The sequence below is a fragment of the Typopeltis vanoorti genome, chromosome 26 (assembly GCF_054136105.1).
Source record: "Typopeltis vanoorti isolate ZY-2024b chromosome 26, IOZ_Tvanoo_1.0, whole genome shotgun sequence".
Taxonomy (NCBI): Eukaryota; Metazoa; Arthropoda; class Arachnida; order Uropygi; family Thelyphonidae; genus Typopeltis; species Typopeltis vanoorti.
Window position 1 is genome coordinate 28,731,333 of NC_143574.1, and position 16,096 is coordinate 28,747,428.

General features: G+C 35.8%; 1 protein-coding gene across 1 annotated transcript in view; it reads left to right on the top strand.

Moving 5' to 3' along the window:
• The first annotated feature begins 636 nt into the window (after nt 1–636).
• The window catches only part of LOC150092442 (dopamine receptor 2-like), a 57,920-nt gene continuing 42,460 nt past the window's right edge, over nt 637–16,096 (top strand). Inside the window, exon 1 of the mRNA XM_090415072.1 lies at nt 637–785. The gene's annotated coding sequence lies outside the window, so the exon portion shown is untranslated. The remainder of the gene's footprint in view (nt 786–16,096) is intronic.

A 16,096-nucleotide genomic window follows, 5' to 3' on the forward strand; every position in this document is an offset into this window, starting at 1 on the left:
TAATAGAAAAATTGGGTAAAGACACAAACTTTTTCCTTCCATAAACTTCGATTTTTCATCCCTAATACAGGCAAATTGGTCAAAAGAACACACGCTCGCCTCATCCTTGGCTACTTCTGCTCTCAAACACAACCTTCCAACTCGATTACAACTGAATTCGGATTTTAACTTTGTCTCTAACAATTACGATAATGATGACGTCACAATAACTTTAGGGAGGAAAAAAAATATTTTTATTCAATTAAGAATCTATAATATCTCCACTGATTGTCAATAAACTCAGCGTAGCGCGATGTAATCATAAATCGTATTCCATCTGTATCTGTTCCTCTAATGCAATCTTCGTTAGACGAATCTCTCATTTTCCCCGGTAGATGGCGCTGGGTGTCATCACCATAATTGCGCTTTCTCCTTGCTCTCACAAGACAGATATACCAGCTCTTAGTTAAGATTTTGTAGAAAAACGAAATGTCCGTTGGACGGCACATGTGTTCAGGTTTTAGCTTGTGTTCATAGAGACGACTATGAAGAGAAGGAAAAACGATTTGGAGAATTTTAGTGAGTAGATTTTAATCTCAATTTTAACTGATACTTGAAGGTAGGATTGGAAACACAGGTCGATTTTGGAAATCCATTTTTAGGATTGATATTCAACTGCTGTGCTCACAGTTGATAATTCGGTCTACAGCAAAAATGCAAAGACTATTTTTCAGAGAATAAACCATAAGTCTGAAAACAACGTAAACTATAAGCATTATTGGTATTCAAACAAGTGATCACAACAGGTACCTATTTTTTATATTGTTGTAAAATATTCAGTAGATATTTTTATTGTAGTTTCAATAATTGATATTTTATTTCGATGGTTTATTATTGTGCACGCATATATTTACTTTTAAAAATTGATAGCACGATTATTGTACACTCCTCGCCAGTTTCTATAAACGAAGAATAATGCGTCCATTCTTATGTACTAAAATAAATATATACAATTCGAACTTTTTTTTTTTTTTTTAAATATTTGTTTATTTATTTATTTTGATAATTTGATTGTTCTTTGTGCATGTGTCTGGACATCCATTTAGCTCATTTAATTTTCATGAATTGTGTGAACAACCCAGGATTATATATTTACATACCAAATATCGTTCTTTGACAATAATTACAACGTATTCATTTGCCCTTAATTTCCGGGGAGTTCTACGATATCAACGAATTCTCAAGATGCATTTTCCCCTGTCTTTACAAAAAAGAAAAAGAAAAAATCCAGGCTAGTCTGATAATTAATCAAATGCCTCTTTCAGAACTGAAGGAATTGATGTTTTCAAGGTCCCTTGTCAGTAATCAGATCGTTAATGTTTATAAACGTTAGGGAGAAGAGGAGTAGCTTTATTCTGGTCTGCGTTCGGTGCAGTCAGAAGCCGAACTTATTCGAGTTGCATGCCGGAGGTCCATTTGTCTGTGGATATCAAAGAAATCTTTTGATGATTCTAGTTTGCTGTTCATATATGTGTTGGATGTGTTCTACGAGACACACACACACACACACACACACACACACACACACACACACACACACACACACACACACACACACACACACACACACACACACACACACACACACACACACACACACACACACACACACATTTAAGAAGAGCTGTATCTATTCTTGTTTCTTCCTTCTTTCTATCCTGTCTTCATTTTTTTTTTTTTTTTTTGGAAATAAATATTTTTCACTCTTATTACGCCATTTCCCCCCCCTATGAATGATGATTCAATTGCAATTATTCATATTTTCAAAGGATTGTCTTTCGAGGTTAACAATAAGCAGGGGCGGCTCGTGCATAGGGCACTTCGGAACTGCAGCACTCCCCAATTTTTCTCGATCTATGAATATATTTATGAATTAATTTATATTTGCTTGTAACATTTAATTTTATCATCAACGATCCTATACAATTCTCTTATTTCGTATAAAAAATAATAAAAATTCATCCTGTAGCACTCAGGAGGGCGCTAGCAGCACTGTTTACCACAGTGTCATATTGCTACGCGCGCAAGCATATGCACGTCATAGTGAGATGCGAGCTATTAGCGTAATGCGGCACTGTCCGTCGCGCAGTTCCACTGTTGTTTATATGCAGTTTGCGCCAGTAGTAGAGTGCTGCAGTGCTTACCGTGCTTACTCCGTCTCTTTAAATATTTGGACATAACATTTGTTATAGGGGTGCTTAAGGGTCAAAGCTGTATAACTGACAGGAGTTCTCCATATAGTATTTCATTCGTTTAGTTCGTTCAGTATCCAGAGACATACATGGATACTGAACGAACGAGGATGGGCTGGCAATTTGGGATTTAGCTGACCGAATTGTATTCTTATTGGTTAAACCAAAATACAAAATGATGGTACAACATGACGAAATTTCATGCCGGCTGGGGCGTCGCCCGGTTAAACAAGGCCCCCCGTTGTTTTCGCCAGGAAACTAGGGCGAACAGAGAAAAGTCAGCTACTGGAACAAATCTGAAAACAAACCCCAACTCAACATCACCAGAGTTAAAGATCGGTACTATCAACGTAAGAAGCCTGAATGGCAAAGAAATGGAGCTAGCTGAGAGCTAGCTCCATTTCTTTGCTAGGAATTAGATAAGTACCAGATCGACATAATAGGGGTGACTGAAACAAAAAAGACCAAAACTGGTGAGATCTTTCTGAGCAATAAATACAAAATGTTATATTCAGGCAATGACAATCAAGGAAAAGAAGGAGTAGCCATAATATTCAACACAAAATAAGAGGCTAATCTTCTTGAATGGCAGTCAGTCTCAAGTAGAGTAATGTGGGCAAATATGAGAATGGGGAACTGGACAATGAGACTTATTTGTGCCTATGGTCCCACAGAAGGTTCTACTAAGGTAGAAGTGGAGGAATTTTTTGAGGCTTTAGAAAAAACAACTGACACAATGAAAAAGGAAAAGTTGGTCCTTGTTGGGGATCTAAATAGCAGAGTAGGAAGTGATTATCAGACATACAAAAATGTTTTGGGAAAATTTGGAGAAAAGAGCAAAGCTAATAATAATGGCAAATATCTGTTGGATTTCTGCTCAGGACATGGACTGGTTATTACTAACACCATGTTCCAACATAAAAACATGCACAAATTCACATGGAGAGAAGAGGCTAGAAATAAGAAAAGTCTCATTGACTATGTTATTGTTGATAGTGATGTTTTCTCCCTGGTGCAGGACACCAGAGTGTACAGAGGATTTGAAATTGGAAGTGATCACTATTTAGTCTTGAGCAGGATAAAATTGAATTTCATATTGAAAAGAATAACATGTAAGAAAGTTTTAAAGCGAATAAAAGTTGAGCAGCTCTCAGATGTGAACTGTAGACTAAAATACAGAAAGATTATTGAAAAGAAAATGAAAGAGTTTGAGAACAGGAATCAAACCTTGGAGATTCAGTGGCAAACCTTGAAGAAAACCCTGATTGATTCAGCTAGAGAGGCATGTGGTGAGGTTGTCTGCAAGGATAGGAAAATTAGAACTCCATGGTGGACACAGGAAGTTAAAGAGGCAGTGAAGGAAAACAAGAAAGCATATCAAAAGTTCCTGGCAAATAAGTCAGCTTTTACTCTTACAGAATACAGAGACAATTGTAAGAAAGCTAAACACAGTGTAAAACTAGGCTAAACAAAAGTCATGGGAAGACTTTGGCAAGAATATAGAAAATAAATATCAAGAAGGTGGCAAAATATTTTGGAGGTTGTTGAAGAAGCTTAGCAATGGAGGAAAGAATGCTGTAAAAGGAATTAGAGATGATAAAGGTGAAATGAAAACTGGAGAAAAAGATATCCTTGAAGTATGGAGTAATTACTTTAAAAAATTGCTAAATGAAACAAGCGGTGATAGCACAATGGTAAACAACACTCAACAGGTATACAGTCAGGAATATATATCCTTACTTAAAGTAGAAAAAGCCATCAAAGGCTTGAAATGTGGAAAGGCAGCAGGAGTAGATGATATTCAACCAGAAATGCTGAAGTATGGTGGTATAAGAGTCTTACAGTGGCTGCACAGCATCGTTCAGAAAGCCTGGACAGAGGGACGAATTCCCAATAATTGGAGTAGAGCTCTCATAGTACCCATATATAAAAAGGGAAATGACTGAGTGTTCCTGGCAAGATCTATGCAAGTGTACTTGAGAAATAGTTGAGAAGAATTGTGGAAGAAAAACTTTGTGAAGAACAAGCTGGATTCAGACCAAATAGAGGCTTTCAGGATCAGATCTTCACTTTACGCCAAATAGTCGAGAAAGCATGGGAATATAATAAAGATCTGTATTTAAGTTTTGTCGATCTGAACAAGGCATACGACAAGAGAGAAGCTATTCAATACGCTACAGTTATATGGTGTCAATGGGACATAATATCAAGCAATACTTAGTCTTTATTTGAGTTGTAAGTCAGCAGTTAGAATTGAAGGAAGTACAGGAATATGGTGTAATGTTAAATCTGGTGTGAGACAAGGATGTACATTATCCCCTCTGTTATTCATTATCTATATGGATCACATTATGAAGGAATGTGGTATTAAACCTGATATCAAAATTGGAGATGTTAATGTCAGCTCTTTGCTTTATGCGGATGATGTTATACTTCTAAATAAATCCGCTACAAGTCTGCAAGATTCTCTGACTAAATTGAATAGCTGTTGTAATAGATATGGTATGAAGGTCAGCAATAAAAAGACAAAGACAATGAAAATAGGCAGAATCATTGAAAATGTCAACTGTGTTGTGAATGGAGAACCTGTGGAACAAGTAAAACATTTCAGCTACTTAGGCACAATTTTTACTGAAGATGGTAAACTAAATATAGAAATAGACAACAGAATCAGCAAAGCTGGTATGGTGGGAAGTCAATTGAATAAATTCATATGGAATAAGAGAGAAATTAGTCGGAACACTAAATTAGCTGTATACAAGACAGTGTTCAAACCAGTTTTAACTTATGGATCTGAGAGCTGGGTCAGAAGTAAAACACTTGACCTAAGACTAGAGACTGCATATAGGAGAGTCCTGAGAAAGATTAGGGGCATGAACAGATGACATCAATGGCAATATCATATTAAAAACGAGGATATTAGGAAAGAACTTGACATTGTCAGCATCCAGGAATGTGTTAGAGCTAATCTCAGGTGGTATGGTCACTTAAACAGAATGGGAGACGAAAGATTAGCACAACAAGTGTTCTCTGCCAGGTTGGCAACAAAACGACCCAGAGGAAGACCAAGATATAGGTGGATTGATACGGTACGAAGTGCTTTAGACGATAGAAATATAAGATCTGATAATGTTGGAGTCTTGACAACTAACAGACTGATTTGGAGGAAAATTGTAGATAGGAAGTTAGTAATTAAATAAGTTTTGCATTTAGTACTATCATATCCTGTACACCCCTTGAGGGTACATGGCAGGAATTTGATGATGATGATGACATTTGTTACAGTTTTTATTTTAGAACATTATTGGGGTTATGATGATGGATTTTATTTTTAAGTAATTTTGAATTATACCAAACTGTATACTTTTATCGATAATAAACAATATTTTTTCATGTTTAATTTTTTTTTAATTTTTTTACCATAATTTTGATATTTTATCCAAACACGTCTACACTGTACTTACAGTGTGTATGCATATTTCGTAAGTTGCAACACCCCCACGATTTCAAGCCACGATCCACCACTGATTGTGTTACTAATTCTGTGGAAAGGAAATTGGGGCCCTGCCACTTCATCTTCCAACAGACTTCACTTTCGGGGGGGGGGGGGTTAGATCAGATTACAGAAATTTATGTAATTTTATTAGCTTATAAATCATTTAATGTCCAATTTATTCCAAAAGTTAACAATTTTTGGAATTAATGGGTCGTTTTCGTTATATGCCAGTGAATGTAGAGCCGTGTGCAAAATTAATTCCCTTAATTAAAAGTTCTTAATGATCGTCCATGTTATCAGCATCTGTTCTGTCGTGTGTGTGTTTAAAATCAAATTCTCATGCATATGCTGCGAGATATTTCGTTACTGCTCTTACAAGACAGTTTCAGTTCCCTAGAACATCCTGAGTGTTCTCGTTAAAGAGGTCTTCTGTAACATAGTCGAGTGTGACAGGCTAAATGTACCATCTAAATTACACCGATGACCTCTGACCTACATTTACATTCCCAGGAACGGTATACGCGATTGAAAATCACCAAGGTTAATTTCTTTCCAATAGGAAGGTACTGTTTCCGTAAAAACCCCACGTTATATCCCCCCCCCCACGTTATTTCAATTTACTTTAGCGTCAATGGTGGTCTACTATGTCAAGTAGCGGCTCTTAACAGAGTCGAACCGACTTCAGTTGGATGTCTTGATTTATATGGAAACTGCATGTTTACTGCCTTCTCCTATTATTATTATTATTATTATTATTATTATTATTATTATTATTATTATTATTATTATTATTATTATTTATTATTATTATTATTATTATTATTATTATACACCATCATTTTTGTATAAGTGTGCAAGGTGAAACATTATGTTTATGCTAGCTAGGAATGTTTTTCTATAAGTATTTAAAAATGGCTTATTATTCATTAAGTCAGTTACGAATTTAGCAAGTAAAGAGCACTTCAAATCCATTGTGGATGTCTTCATTAAAGTGATAGGAAGTGGAAAAGGATTGGTAAAAATGTTCGGGCATTTTATCTCTTATGGAGAAGTGGATTTTCTGAACACAGCTGGAGAGAATTTGTGCCAAAGCATTGTACATTAAACTCCACAGCTTCAATATTTACAGAACGGGGTTTTATACATGCTGGGGTTTATTTTATACGGCTCAAGCAACCATACGGTGCAGTGCGGCTATGTGGTGCATGGCTCGCTGTTATTGGACAGTGGAACGTTGGAAACAAACGAAAATTATTTGCAATTCTGTGTTTGCCTATGCTGCAGTTATAAGAAAACGAGTATCAACATGCCAACGTATGATTTCTTCTAGAGTTGTGCGATATAGTTTAAAGAAACAGGAATATCCAGACTTGAAATGAATTTTCTGTCTGAACATTGGTTGAAGATGATCCCAGTTTCTCAAATTTCACTACTAAGATGACCTCAATACCGAGAATGATTTATGTTTTGTGGAATAATAAACCTGAATACCAACGCATCACAAAATCGGCTTGCTCACTTTCATTTGAAAAGTCCACCGAAAGATTTGAACCACGAAACCAGAGATGAACTAAACAGCATAAGGTTAGTGAAAATCAAAGTGCTTCTGAAACACACAACTGTGCACGCGCATAGGTAATATATTAATAAATTTATTTGAAATATTAAATGCTCCGATCAATACCAGAAATCAGTTAGCTAATTGGGATAAACAAGCCAGAAGCATTTTTAATAGCAATCTTGTATCGCTTGCATTCATTTTAAATTCTTCATGTCTACGAGGTTCTCTGACACTTCGGGCAACTTGGAAGCTATTCCAATGCTTTATAACAATAGTATAGTTAACAATAAGGAACTCAAGAATGGGAAGGTCTTGCAAAGCGATATCCATAATTTTTTTTTTTTTATCTCATATTGACTTCTATTGTTCTTTGGGTTGTGTTTAAAGGTATTTGCGATGACAGAAATTTATCCGAATAGTTACCACATATAAAGAGGTAGGGGGGGGAGGAAAGAAAAACGTAGGTTGGCATTCCTTGTGTTTGTTGATAGCCAACAAAGTACACCGCACTTATACGATGGAAAAAAAACTTTGGATGCTTCCTTTTCTAATAATGGGACATAGTTGATGAGCGATAAAGAAGAAGAAAAAAAATCGGGAATATCACAAGGGGCCACCTGTATCGTTCCATTCTTTTAATACGTCAGTGGTGCTGAATGGAAGAGCCTCAAGCTCAAACTGACAACGCTTTTGACGCACTCACAAACAATACACAAAAGTGCCGATTTCTAAATTTTTCCAGGAAATGGAATGTTGAGTGCAAGAGGGGTAATGGCAATTTTTTTGCGGCGAAAAAACAGTTAGTGTGTATTTATTTATTTATGTTGCTCTTAGATGTGTACTATCCCTTACTTTTTATTTCCGATATGATTTTAGTCACCAGGGGGCGGGGGGGTGCTGCAACTTTCGAAATAGACATACACACTGTAAGTATAGTGTAGACGTGTTTGGATAAAATATCAAAATTATGGTAAAAATTAAAAAAAAAAATTAAACATGAAAAAATGTTTTTATTTATTTACTTTTGTCCTGGAATGTTCAGATTCGTAAACAAGACAAATCATGAAGATGATATAAGTTGTATAAACACGGTGTCCTTGGAGGGAAGATTAGCGAAGCCGGTTATAGCTGGGGTATCGCATAATGACAGCAGCTGTTGATTGCTATGGTGACCGATGATCAACGACTTCTCAAAGTCTGAAACTATTTGTTGATTCCTAGTTATGAACCGTAGAAAAAATACGCGAAATCAAAATATATTTCATTAATCTGGTTATTTTAATTTTACTTATTTTTAATACATTTTTGTCGTACCAAATGATTTTATTTTTAGGTGTTTTTGCAAAATAAAATACGAAAAATTTAATCAAAAAATTTTTAATCAAAAAATAAAAATAATAAAATTTTATTTTTTGAGTTCTCGAATTTAAAATGGCTTCGAGATTAGTTGTTTTTATGACGTCACCACACGTCTTATGATTAGATTCTAATATATATATTTTAAATCAGTTGCTGCTTGATAAAAAAAAAAAAAAAAAAAAAACACGAACAAAAAAGAACAGCTCATTCTATGCCAATGTAAGATAAAACTTTCGAAATTTTCTCTTAATGGAAAATGGCGAAGTTGAAAGGGATCTCAAAACGCGCGTGAAGGGCAGCAAAACGAGACTAAAATTAGACTCTAACGACAGTATGAGTAGCCTACGTATGTTTCTAGAAAAAGTAGGAGAAGCTCACCAGGCCGTATACTCCGACTGGTAATGAACAAATACAAAGTTACGGTGGCTACCGAAGATCGCTCTCCCCCCCCCCCCCCATTAGGGGAAGAATAAGTAAACGAAACGTCACCCAAAAGGTTAAAAAAAAAAAAAAATTCACATGTAACGGACACCAGTCTTAAGATGGGTAAATGGCTGGGCGATCGCTACGGAATTTATTCAAAATGCAAACCCGCAGGCTTCTCGCGAAAGACGCGGGCGAAGACGAAAAAAAAAAAAAAAATACAGAAGTGCGTTTACTGAGTTTGTCCAAACAACAAGTCTGGAGGGCTTAAAAAAGTCTTGTTTTTGAACGCAAAAAAAAAATAAGGTTTTCGAGGTGGTGCCTACAACATAACGATCCATTTCCCGCATGTTTGCAATCGAAGGCAGTGGATGGTAAATGCGAGAATTAACGTACAAGTTCCCAATACGTGAGCTCAATGCTACAATGTATAAAGCAAACAATGCACTGTGTCTTAAAAAAAATGTACTCGATATTGTTACAATCCAAAATGAAGCTGTCATATTTTTAATTGTTAGGAATATTTCTTCACTGTTGACATAAATGCAGTATTTATTATATCATTGTTGTGATATAACCTATTTAGATTCATCATAATTCTGTGTATAACAGCTCGCTCTGGTGGATGGAGTTTAAATTATAATTTAAACTGATTTCTGATCCATACGTTAGTATTGCAATAAATTTAGTTGAATCCTTTATCCAAGTGTAGGCAAACAAAGTTTGCGCCTGAAGTATCTTCAGGACTGAGGCAACTCGTAGCAAAGGTGGACCAAGCTCTCATCAATCCTTATCTTAGTATCCCATAATGCAAAGCACATCTCCTTGCAGACATGTATAATGCTATTATGGGAAGGTGAAATACCTTTTGGTAACTCGTATACGTAAATATGACTTCTCCATTGCTTCCACCTTAATATCACCACTCTGGGTCTGCCTCCCACTGACGAGACCTCAATAAAGGTCAAAATCGGTCTGGGTAGTGGCCCTTCCCTTAATGCATAGCAGTATACATGTCCACAAGGAGATGTGCATTGCATTATGGGAGATATTAAGGCAAGGAGTGATGAGAGCTTGGTCCACCTTTACCACGAGTTGCCTCAGTCCGGAAGATACTTCACGCGCAAACTTTGTTTGCTTACACTTGGAATTGCCTTTATATTTGAGTTAAAAATTCTCATTTTAGTTTTTATAGACAAATTCTTGTTTTTCCAAATATTTCTAAGTTGGTTGAAAGTTGACTAAGCCACCTGTTTCCTTCTATTTATATCTTCAGTTCTTCAGAATTGTTCTACTTCTTTAAGCGGTATTTCTTCTATTGTTTGTTTGGCATTTATTTTCGTCAACATCGTTTTATTTTTATTTATCCTAAGACCAACTTTTTTGGCTGTTTCTACCAGTGTTGTTGTTTTTTGTTCTATAGGTTGGGGCTTCTGTGAAAGTACGCAGATATCACTACAAAATCTAGATCGTGGAGTTGGTTTTTGAAGTAACCATTGTAATCGTGTATTTCCATGAGATCCTTTTCTCATCACCCAGTCTACGACAATTAAAAACATAGTAGGGGAGAGTATACAACCTTGCCTTACTCCCGTCTTTGTTTTAAATGCTTCTGAGAGGGTATTTCCATGTATTACTTTAATTTCAAATTTCAAACTCAGCAATGTTAAGACTCTTCAATTTTTGCATTCAGATAGGTTCCCTTTTTGGGGGGTAATTTAACCAGTAATCCAGTATTCCATTCCTTAGGCCACGCTTCTTTCTGCCGTATCTCATTTAGTAAATCAACCGATTCCAGTTATATTAAACAAAGAACAGAGCGCGTACCATACATTCATAGAGCGTGCATGATATCACTTGTTGTTATTTAGGAACGTTCTATAGTTGGCACTATAATTCAGTTCTGGCGAGTTGAAGGATCTGATAAGGGTCTTCCAGATCACGGGAAAGATTAGTCCTTGGTTCCTGTTAAGGGTTTGTATACAGCGGGCAACTGTTGTGGCCTCTTTAAAAATTCGGGAGCGGAAGTCCTCCTCCATGTAAGGAATTGTGCTTCTATCCCACTCTATAGTATGGTTCGTTCTTGAAAAATGAAAAGCTAACCCTGATTTTTCTTCTCTGTTATTATTGACGTTACCTATGTGTTCGTTTTGCCTAATTTCAAGGCTCCTTGAAGTTTGGCCGATGTAATTCAAGCCGCACGAGCAGGGTATGTTATAAACTCCAGCATATTTGGAGAAAAGATGGCTATCTTTTGGAGATCTTAAGAATTGTCTAATCGTTTCTGTGGGTTTAAAGGCCACTCTTATTTTACATGGTCTAAGGAGTCTAGCAATCTTATTGGAAACTGTCCCTAAGTATGGAATGATGATGGTAGAAATATAACGTACATCATCTTGTTGTGTTTGTCTAGTATTTCCAGAGCTTTTTGGTCAAGAAAATTAAATGTTTTTTTAACATACTCATTTGTTTCTTTTTCCACTCAATTTCCTTGTAATATCATACAACTTTCTAGTATCGTTTATATATGCAGCATCCTCTGCCTCTTGTGCTAGATTCTCTATGTATTTTCTTTTATCGTTTCTTACACTTCTTTTTATATCTTTGCTAATTGCTCTATATCTTTCTGCTTGTTCTTGTTCAACATTTTCGCCAATCTGTGACAGTTTCTCTTTTATTCAATCTCTTTGCTCTGTTTTTAATTTGGTGTTTTCTGATATTCATTCTTTGTCTGTGTTAGTTCGAAATCCCAATATCTTTTCTGATGTGCTCATTAGTATGTTTTTAATCTTAATCCATTTTTCTTTATGTTATCTCCTCTTTTATCGAGTTTATCCCATTTGTCCTGTAGAGTTGTTATAAATTTATTTCTAATCTCTTTGTTTTTGAGTTTTTCAATTCACAACCTCTTCCTATTGTGCACTGTAAATGTTTTTACTTTTACGGTAGCTCTTAGGAGAAAGTGATCTGAATTTTTATTATTATTTTTTATATAAAATAAGAGAATTGTATAGGATTGTTGATGATAAAATTAAATATTGCAAGCAAATATAAATAAATTAATAAATATATTTATATATCTTATTTATAACGTAGACTATGATGACTTCATAGTCAAAGTTGCATTGATTGTAATACCAAAGAAGCTAACTTAATTGTTTTGTTAAAAGTTACGCTACATCGCCGCTTACACTCGATGGCGCCACTTGTCACCTGTTGATCTGTTCTTTAGTATACGTTTAAAAAATCAGTAAAATGTTACTTTTATTGACGTAATACGAAATAAATACTTGGGCACGTTTTTCTTTCAATTTGTTTAGACTTCCACTATTCCGTTTTAAAAAAATAAATCGCCTTAATTAGCTTATGTACTTCTGTAACTATAATTAATTAAAATCTTCATAGTCAAAGTCGTGTTGTAATACCAAACAAGCTAACTTAATTGTTTTGTTAAAAGTTACGCTACATCGCCGCTTACACTCGATGGCGCTACTTGTCACCTGTTGATCTGTTCTTTAGTATACGTTTAAAAAATCAGTAAAATGTTACTTTTATTGACGTAATACGAAATAAATACTTGGGCACGTTTTTCTTTCAATTTTAGACTTCCACTATTCCGTTTTAAAAAAATAAATCGGCTTAATTAGCTTATGTACTTCTGTAATTATAATTAATTAAATTCTTTAGCGTTATAACAGTGATCGTAGCTAAATGGACACTTCCGCTAAATGTGGATGTAACACAAAGCAGAACTCATCCCATTACCGTTTTGTTGCCAGTTAAGGCTACTAATGCTGTCAAATTCAGGAACCACTCGTTAGCAGGAACCCCTGCAGCTAGGTTCAAATTGCCTTTAAACTCAGCTAAGTCGTTATCGTGTAAAGAGCCTGTTCTGGACTATATGCTGTAAAAAATACGCGTAAAAGCGTCCCATGTCAAATTATGGCTTACGGGCTGTTCGCTACAAATAGTTAAGGTCGTAGTTAGGATTTAATGTTCACGAAACGTGATTAGAATAGCAACACGTTGGATTTCATGAATAAAAGCAAAACTGTTCGAATGGCAAAAATAAATGAATTTTTGCTTGCTGTGCGTGTCTTACAACATTAGTGCTGATCATTGTTGGTAACTGCGCAGTGGAGATGGAAATTTGGGTTAGAATTACGCATTTAGAAAGACGTGCAGGGTTAATATTGTGGGTTAATATTGAAACCTTCCAAGCAATGTTTCGCTGGTATATAAAAATCAGCTTTTGGATCCTAATACTGTATTTTCTTTAAATAGGATATATATATTTTATTTTATGATGGTATATAAATAAATAGGATAGTAATCAAATAGATGTTTAATCTTATTAAGCGAAAGATTCGTAAAAAAAAAAATCTATCGATATGCTGCAAGTAAAAGAAAGAATGAATATGAAAGAAAAACTCTTCTAAATGCAGATGGCGTGAGAGTGGGAGATGCAGAAGTGGTTGTTCAGTTAATGAGTGCCCATTTCGTTAAGCGAAATGGTGAACATAATATTATGTTCACCATTTCGAGCTCAGTATTATGGTGAACATAATACTGAGCTCACTGTTACCTCTTCACTAGATGAAGAAACGAAGGTGTGTGAAGCCTAGGTATTAGAGCTGTTGCACAATAAGAATTCAGCAATAGGGACTGATGGAATATCTGCACGTGTGCTAGAATATTCCTCAGGAATGGAAAGAATGTGGTAGTTCCATTGCACAAGGGTGCAAAGACCAACTATCGTCCAATTAATATCTCAGGAGTGGTGGTGAAGATTTTGGAAAAATTGTTTAGGGCTTGTACTTTTGGATTTTGCTAAAGCTTTTGACAGAATACAGCATGGAAAATTTTTGCATGAATTGGAGAAAATGGGTTTGGGTTATGCAATATTAGCATGGGTAAGAGGATGGCTGATTGACAGATATCAAAAAGTGGTATACGGGGGATCTGAGTCTGCAAGGTTTAAGGTTACAAGTGGTGTACCACAAGGATCAATGCTTGGTCCACTGTTATTCAATCTATACATTAATGATATTAGGAAGGATTTGAAAAGTGACATTCATCTATTTGTTGATGATGTAAAGATAGGCAGGATAATCAGAAATGCTTCTGATATGCAGTCTTTGCAGAATGATTTGAATAAGCTGGAATTGTGGGCATGGGAAAATGGATGTCAGTTCAATGTCAGTAAATGTAAAGTTCTAATGAATGTTAGTAGATAGGAAGTTGAAGTTCAGGGGGCATGTTGTAAGGATTGCAAATAGAACTCAAAAGATAATTGCAATACTGAAACGAACTTGGACATCTAAACATAAGGATGTCATTTTGCCTCTTTACAAGACCTTGATAAGACCTCACTTGGACTATAGTGAACAGGTCTTATCTCCTGGTTTCCGTTGTGATTCTGATACAATGGAGAGGGAGTGTGTATGCTAAGGAGAGTGTTAAACATGATATCAAGATTGTGCAATACTGATTATGAAGACAGAGTGAGAGTTTGTAGACTGCAAACAGGAGAAAGAGGGGTGATATGATTGAGACTTACAAACTTTGGAATTTCAGTAGATGGAATTTTTCATTTTATGGAGGGTGGGGAAAGAACGAGAGGGCATACTTAAAAGGAATGCCATCAAGAAGGGAAGTGAGAGTTAGATTTTTCTCTCAGAGGGTGGTGCATGATTGGAATGGATTGCCATTAGATGTTGTGAGTGCAAGAGTGTGAATGAATTCAAGAATAAGTATGATAGCTGGTGTGTGTGTGTGTGTGTAGTATGTGGCCTCCCTCGATCAGTGTCTGACTCCCTGGAGGTTTCTCTTAATAATAATAATAATAATAATTGTGATAACACTATGATAATATTTTATTTATAATCATACAGAGTATTTACATATATACAATCTTCTTCTCTCTTCTTCTTTTACACGTTATTCCCTTCTTATGCAGGGTCCGCGTGTTACTTAGATGCGACTTCCTGTTAGTACCACTCCCAACCGACCCGTCGCCTGGTCTGCCGCTGGGGGTGATATATATTTTTTGATTGTAGAGGCGTATGTTCGCGGGGCTGGTTTGCCTGCTTGCGGGATGAAAAACGCCAGATAAACTGGCGGAAAAAACCCTACTGACCGCATAGCCAAGTTAGCCCAAGACCGGCTAACTTGGCTATGCCTGAGGAAGATCCTCAAATTCCTCACGTCTATAACGGGAATCGAACCCGGGACACTCCTTCCCCAGGCATATGGCTGAGAAGCGCAAAGCCACTAGGCTAACCGCGCGGTATTTATATATATACAATAAAGTATACTATTACATTTACTGTTCAATACAAATGTAGATTACAGTCAGTTTTTTAAAAATATAAATTTACATAATTTTTATTTTTTTCCCCAATAACAGTATCATAGCTTATTATTATACAACCTATTTACATATACTTTTTTTAATATCACTTTCTTCATTATTGTTATATGCTTGACGGATTGTTTTGTTACATAATCTGCATTCTTTGATTATAAGGATTACGTGTAGATGAGTGAGGCAAGTTAATCCCACCTACTTCGAAGCTGGGGTTAGCTTTTATGAAGAGAGTGGGATTTAGCCTTCACTCTTTGTGTTGTTGCTACTGTTTATGTATGGGATGTAGGCATTGAATGCTAGTGATTTGGGATGTGTATATTAGTGTTAATAGTATCTTAACTTTGTTGAAATATTTTCCAGAGTTCGTGTTTTAATGTTCTGTAGTTATCTATGTGTTTTAAATTTATTGGTAGGTTGTTGAGTTGCGTGGGTATCTGATGTGATCTCGCAAAAGAACCGTATGAGTTGTTGAAGGGTGTGGGGATGTAGAGAGTTGTTGTGGGTCGTGTTATACGATATGTGTCTCTGTTGTTTCGATAGGTGATGTTGAAGTAATTTCTTGTTAATGTCATGTAGTGTTTCAGGTTTTTAATGCTCAGAATTCTGTGTATCGCCATGTGCTTGTCGGATATTGGTTGTTGCGTGTAAGGTGTCCA